Below are 6185 nucleotides of genomic sequence, written 5' to 3' on the forward strand. Positions count from 1 at the left end.
TTTATCCATAAAAGGGTAAACATTACTATTACTATTATGAAAAATATATGAATCATATATAACAATAAAATTCATGATTAGTAACATATATATGAATTAGTAAAATATATAATATTTACATTTATAATCTTACATTTCATAATTAGTAACACATGTAACAATACATGTATAACAATATATGATATATGTTAATTTCAAACCCAATATCACAAAAGTTGTAAATATGTTCTAAATCATAAGACACTATGAAACAATTTAGTAACTAATAACATATATAATTCTAACTTCATAACAATTTAGTAACATATATAACACTACAATTCATACAAAAATTGATAATTTAAGCTACAAAATTGGTTGAAGAATTTAAACAATAATAAAATATTATTTCCTAATCCCTTGTATATATTTCTTAAATATGCGGTTCGGTTCGGTTCCAACAGTTCCTAAATTTCTAAAACCATAAACCGAACCGAACATAAATGGTTCCTTAAAAAAATAACCGAACCAAACCGCGAAACCGAACTGAACCACATTTTACGGTTTGGTTCGGTTCCATTGGTTTCGCGGTTTAAACCGGAACTGCTTACACCTCTATTTATAACCAAGGATAATATTTGCATCAACTATTGAAATTATTGAACAAATAAATAATTTTTTATAGTTTAATTCCAAATAAATAATTTATAATTCAATTCAATGAGTTCTTAAGTGGAAAGAAATATTTCTAAACTTCATAATATTAGGTGATAAAAATGAATACAATAGTTCTGATTATATTAATATGTGTAATACTAATGAGGACCAAAATTTAACTTATTAACTCATCCATTTTTAAATACATTTGCAATTTTTGGTCTTCCTGATCATATAATCAAGTTTTTCCACGATATGATATTGTGTATATTTTATATTTGTGAGGTTGAACTTCTAAAGCACGGATTCGTCAAACACCCTCATGTGTTGGTGTCCGACACGTATCCGACACGGATACACTCAGATTCACGAAGGATACGTATCCATAAATTATCCAAAAATTAAAAATAAAATAAAATAAATAAATATTAAGACACGTATCCGATTCGTTTTCAATAAAATATAGGATATATGGATTCGTTTTCAGTAAAGTATAAAAGATATAGATTCGTTTCCAATAATACAAGATAAAATAGATTTGTTTCAATAAAACATGATAAGATAGATTCATTTTCAATAAAACATGATAAGATATATTCGTTTTCATTAAAATAGGATAATATATATTTGTTATGGAGGGCAATGATTTTAGAATATATTCGTTTTCATTAAAATAGGATAAGATAGATTTGTAATGGAGGACAATGATTTTAAATTTCTATTATATTTTTTACTTTGGATATTTTGATTTACACTTATAATTTTATCATATTTTATGTGTTTTTATTATTTTATACGCGTATCCCTGAACGTATCGTATCAAAAAATGTGTGTCGACGTATCAGATAGTATGGTACCCGACACACGTATCAGTATCCGTGCTTCATAGGATTGAACAATGAAGGCCATTAAATTTTGAAAGATATATCAATTTCTAAATAATAAAATATGAAGTTGTTTCTTATCTTAAAGAAACAATAGAGATATAATATATATGTTCTTAATCATGTAGTAAAAAAGTATCGCCCCGTGCATTCGCACAGGTAACTTGCTAGTTATGATGATAGATAAGGTAAGGGGTTGTGTTTTTTCTACGTGACCAAGAAACATACCATATTCATTATCGTGTGATTTCTTCTCTCAGCTACTCCATTTTTTTGTGGAGTGTAGATCATGGTTAATTGTCTTTTGATCTCATGTTCCTCACAAAATTGGTTGAAAGAGGTTGAAGTGAATTCTCCATTCTATCTATTCTTAAGCAACATATATATTTTCCAACTTCTTTTTCAATAAAACATTTGAATTTCTCGATCATGTCAAAGGTTTCACTTTTCTCTAAAAGAAAATATAATGAAGCTTTGTGAGTAAAGTCATCTATGAGAACGAAGAGACACCTTTTTCCACCATGAGACGTAGGGGATATATGATCACATGGATGTGCATGAATTAGTTAAAGTTTTGCTGATGTTCTCCATTGCCTCTTTTGGTATAGTTTTTTGGTGTTGTTTCCAATGTTGCACACTTCACATAATCCACCCACTCCTTTGAGTTGTGGTATTCCCTTCTTTTACCTTTAAGCATTTTTTGGGAAGGTTTTATAGTTGCTAACACTATGAACATGTGATTCATAGTCATCCTAGTGTTTACAATTAATCCTCTCTAGAGGTGGTTCGCCTTGTATACTCTTCCTTTAATATGAAAATCTACTCCTTTCTCTTGTAGTTGTCCAATGCTAAGAGATTGTTAGATAATTCTAGAACAAAGAAAACATCAGGTATCAGTTGAGTTATGCCATTATTTAAATCAACAAACCAACCTTTATTGCTCGTCATGTGGTTTGAGCAACCAAAATCAAGAATCTAAGCTCCTATTTTTCCATCTCCTTTGATTTCTGCTTGAGTCATCATGAGCAGTTCTTCGCTATCATCAAACTCAACATAGTTTGCTCCTTTCTTCAGGTTTAGGCACTCATATTGGAAATGTCCTAGTTGGTGACACTTAAAACATTCAATGGTGGATTTGACATAAGCTGGTCTAGTTCTCCATCTGCCTTTTTAGTTGCTACCTCATCTTGCATAGTTACTCCTTCATCTGTCACGTCCAAGTTGAAACTCATGCTCAACCTTCAGAATATGTTCTTCAGTGCCCTTGCGAACCACATTCTGCTCATATACAAGTAACAAGCTTTGTAATTCATCAACCGTGAGTAGTTCAATGTCCTTAGATACTTCGATTGAACACGCAACAAAGTTGAAGTTTTTTGTTAGTGATCGAAGTATTTTTTTGACAATTTTGACATCTTCCATATCATCACCATAGTTTCTCATATCATTTGCAATTACCATTACTCTATCGAAGTAATCAGTTATTAATTCTCTCACCTTCGTCTCCAAGGTTTCGAAAGTCCTTCAAAGTAGCTGTAATTGGGCCCGTTTAACTCTTGCAATTTTCCTGGTACTTGATTTTCATTGACTCCCATAATTGCTTTGTAGTCTCCTTCTATGTGATGGTCTTTAGGATAGTTTTGTCAATGGCCTGAAACAAATAGTTTTTTGCTCTCAGGTCTTTGAGCTTTGCTTCATCCATTGCCTTTGTTGTGCTGGTATAAGCACTTTTTCCTTGCCAGGTTCAATGCAACCGTATTGAATCACACTCCAATATTCTTTCGAACAAAGCAAGTTTTCCATTATCAAACTCCAATGATCATAATCCCCATCAAATTTGGGCACACATGGGACGGTGAAAATGCTTGTTTCAATTGCCATTTTTCACACTAGTGTTTATACTTCTCACTCAATCAGGCCCCTTGTGGAGACTCTAATACCAAATGTTAAAACAATAAGGAATAATTTTTGAATTACTTCTTTTATTTGATACCAAAATGGTTGTACATGAGGGCTTAAATAGCCTACAAAAGAAAAATAGAAAGCCCAAAGATCAGGAAACTAATTCCAATCACTAGCCTAACAAATTCCTAAAAGTACCAAATTTATTAACAGAATAAGAAAAAGTCTTATTCGCAAATAATAACAATAAAAATACTAATAAAAGATAATGTACAAAAAAGAAAATGATTGATGGTTGAATTTTTTATTGAAGATTTTTGGGAATGGAGGATGGATGGAAGATTTTTTTGGATGATTTTAGATTGATGCTCCTTCTCCCCCTTCTTGTGTGTACATAGCTCTCTTTTATAAAGATAGAATTTGACCATGTAGAAATAAGGGAATCTCCAATTAATTTGATGGAGAAAGTTACAAGTAAATCATATTCAGATTCAATTTTTTTAATTTCCATTTTTATGGTGTTTAATATGTAAAATTCGATTTTATTAAAAAATTCATAACAAAAAATTAGAATTTAAATCATTTTTGTTTTGGAACACTTAAAAAATATCATTTTTGATAGAAAATACCCAAAAACATTTATCTTATTTTTATTTGTTATTTTTTTTTGAAAATGTCTTTTTGGGTGGACAAAACTAAGTGTTCACACACCTTTTCATCCAACTCGTCTCATTGGTCATCAGTCATGAAAGTTGATTTCTTTGACTTTTCATCTGAACTTTTCTTTAGTTCGCTATGGATAAGAACGACTCTTATTTGGACTCACCAAATAGAAAAGCTAATCTTGTTATCAAACTTCTCAATGTTAAATTTCGTAGACATTTGGAAATTCTCAACTGAATAAGATCTTTTGTTTGGAATAGAATTGTATGTGGAACTAGAGAATCAGATCAACCAGATATTGATACTACAGATAAGCAAATAAAGTAGCAAGAATAATAACATATAATATTTATGTAGAAAACCTCTCTCAATATGAGAGGTAAAAAATCACAGGGATCACGAGTAAAATTACACTATGTAAAAAGGAGAGTACAACACATCATATTATAATAATGAGGATAAAAAGTAATATTTTTCTCTCAGAAATACTTTTTGAAATGGAGCAAGAATTTTAACCACAATATATGCAATACTCTTGTGTTTTGGTATATGTTGATGACGGTGTGATGTTTTAGAAACATGGAAAGCATTGCCTTTTATAGGTACAAATTCTCCAATCTTAAAATGAAGTAAGTCTTAGGTGGGAGAGTACATCTGTAGTCCCACACTTTGTGTCACTTCATGTTCCATGTGTATTTGTTTAGTCAGAAAAATATTTAATAATTAAGTTTTAACTTAAATATTTTTTTCTGACCAATCACATGCCCATAGAACATGGAGTGACACACACTAGTGTGAGACAACAGATGTGTACCATTGGGCGGTGCCTACAAATTTTGTGCCATAAAGCTATGATAGGCTTGGTGCAAAAATCTTCCATGCTAAGAAAGGCCTAGTAATAAAACTTACCAATGAAGAAAACATGATAGACACATTTCTTATGGTTAGGAATAATGTTGGAGTAACGCCTATCCTACAAAAAATTAGAAAATCAGAACTTAATGGTTTGGACAAGTTTAGAGGATACCGATAAAAGTCATTGTAAGGAGAGTAGATTAAATGAAGGCTAATCCATTTTCTAGAGGAAGAAAGAGGTCATAAAAACCATAGCCGAAATAAATAAGAAAAACTTAGATCATACTTTGTCACTAAACATTATTTATAATAAAACATTATATGTCGTTCGATCCATGTAGTCAATCTTATTTACTGAGGTTGTTTTTTTATGTATAATGTTCGACTAAACAAGGTGCTAGTTTTACCCATTCAATTTGCTTTCATACTCCATTAATGATGTTGGAGAAAACACATGTTGACTTGTGTTTTATGTGATTTGGTCCTTAAAACTGCTTTAAGGATGCCCGAATGGGAAAATGAAGAGGGTCATTTTTGTTAGACAAAGCCATGTGGTGTAATTCATATGGTTTTCAAATACAACATTGCTTCACTTGTTACCAGACTTGTTTTCCGCTAGTTTTTTGTATTACTAAAGGTATCTTCTCACCTTATGTTAAGGAGTTAATCACTTTCGGGAGTCGTAGCTGCCTCTTCTAACAAGTGTTATTTCCAGGAATCAAGCCCTTGACCTTTTGGTCATCTTGAAGATCTTGCAAGGCCTTACACCACTAGCTGCCTCTTCCAACATTGCTTCACTTGTTACTATTTTCTGCTCATTTATAATAAAAAGTGTATGATGAGCATGTTGACACTTTTGATAGATTTATTACCCAACAAAGGGACACTTATTAGTTTGGCTATTTTTTCTAAGATACCAACAACTTTGGCTACTTAAAGAATTGCCATTCAGATTCTTCAATACTGCCACTGTATTATATGTTGTTTTTTAGCTTTTTAACTATTAACTTAGTTAAACTATATGGTCTAGCTGCTCATAAAATGCTTCTAACATTCTATCAAGAAATTTTTGAATGAACTGTTAAGGATAGAGCACAATGCGGAAGCACAGGATTGAATCAATTGAGAACAAAAGAGAAGCAAGTAAAGGATAAAGAAAATAACACACAAGATTTAACGTAGAAAAACCCCTCAGTGTGAGAGGAAAAAAACCACGGCCGATCAAGAGCAAAATTCCACTATGTA

Source organism: Lupinus angustifolius, chromosome LG07 (genome assembly GCF_001865875.1).
Source record: "Lupinus angustifolius cultivar Tanjil chromosome LG07, LupAngTanjil_v1.0, whole genome shotgun sequence".
Taxonomy (NCBI): Eukaryota; Viridiplantae; Streptophyta; class Magnoliopsida; order Fabales; family Fabaceae; genus Lupinus; species Lupinus angustifolius.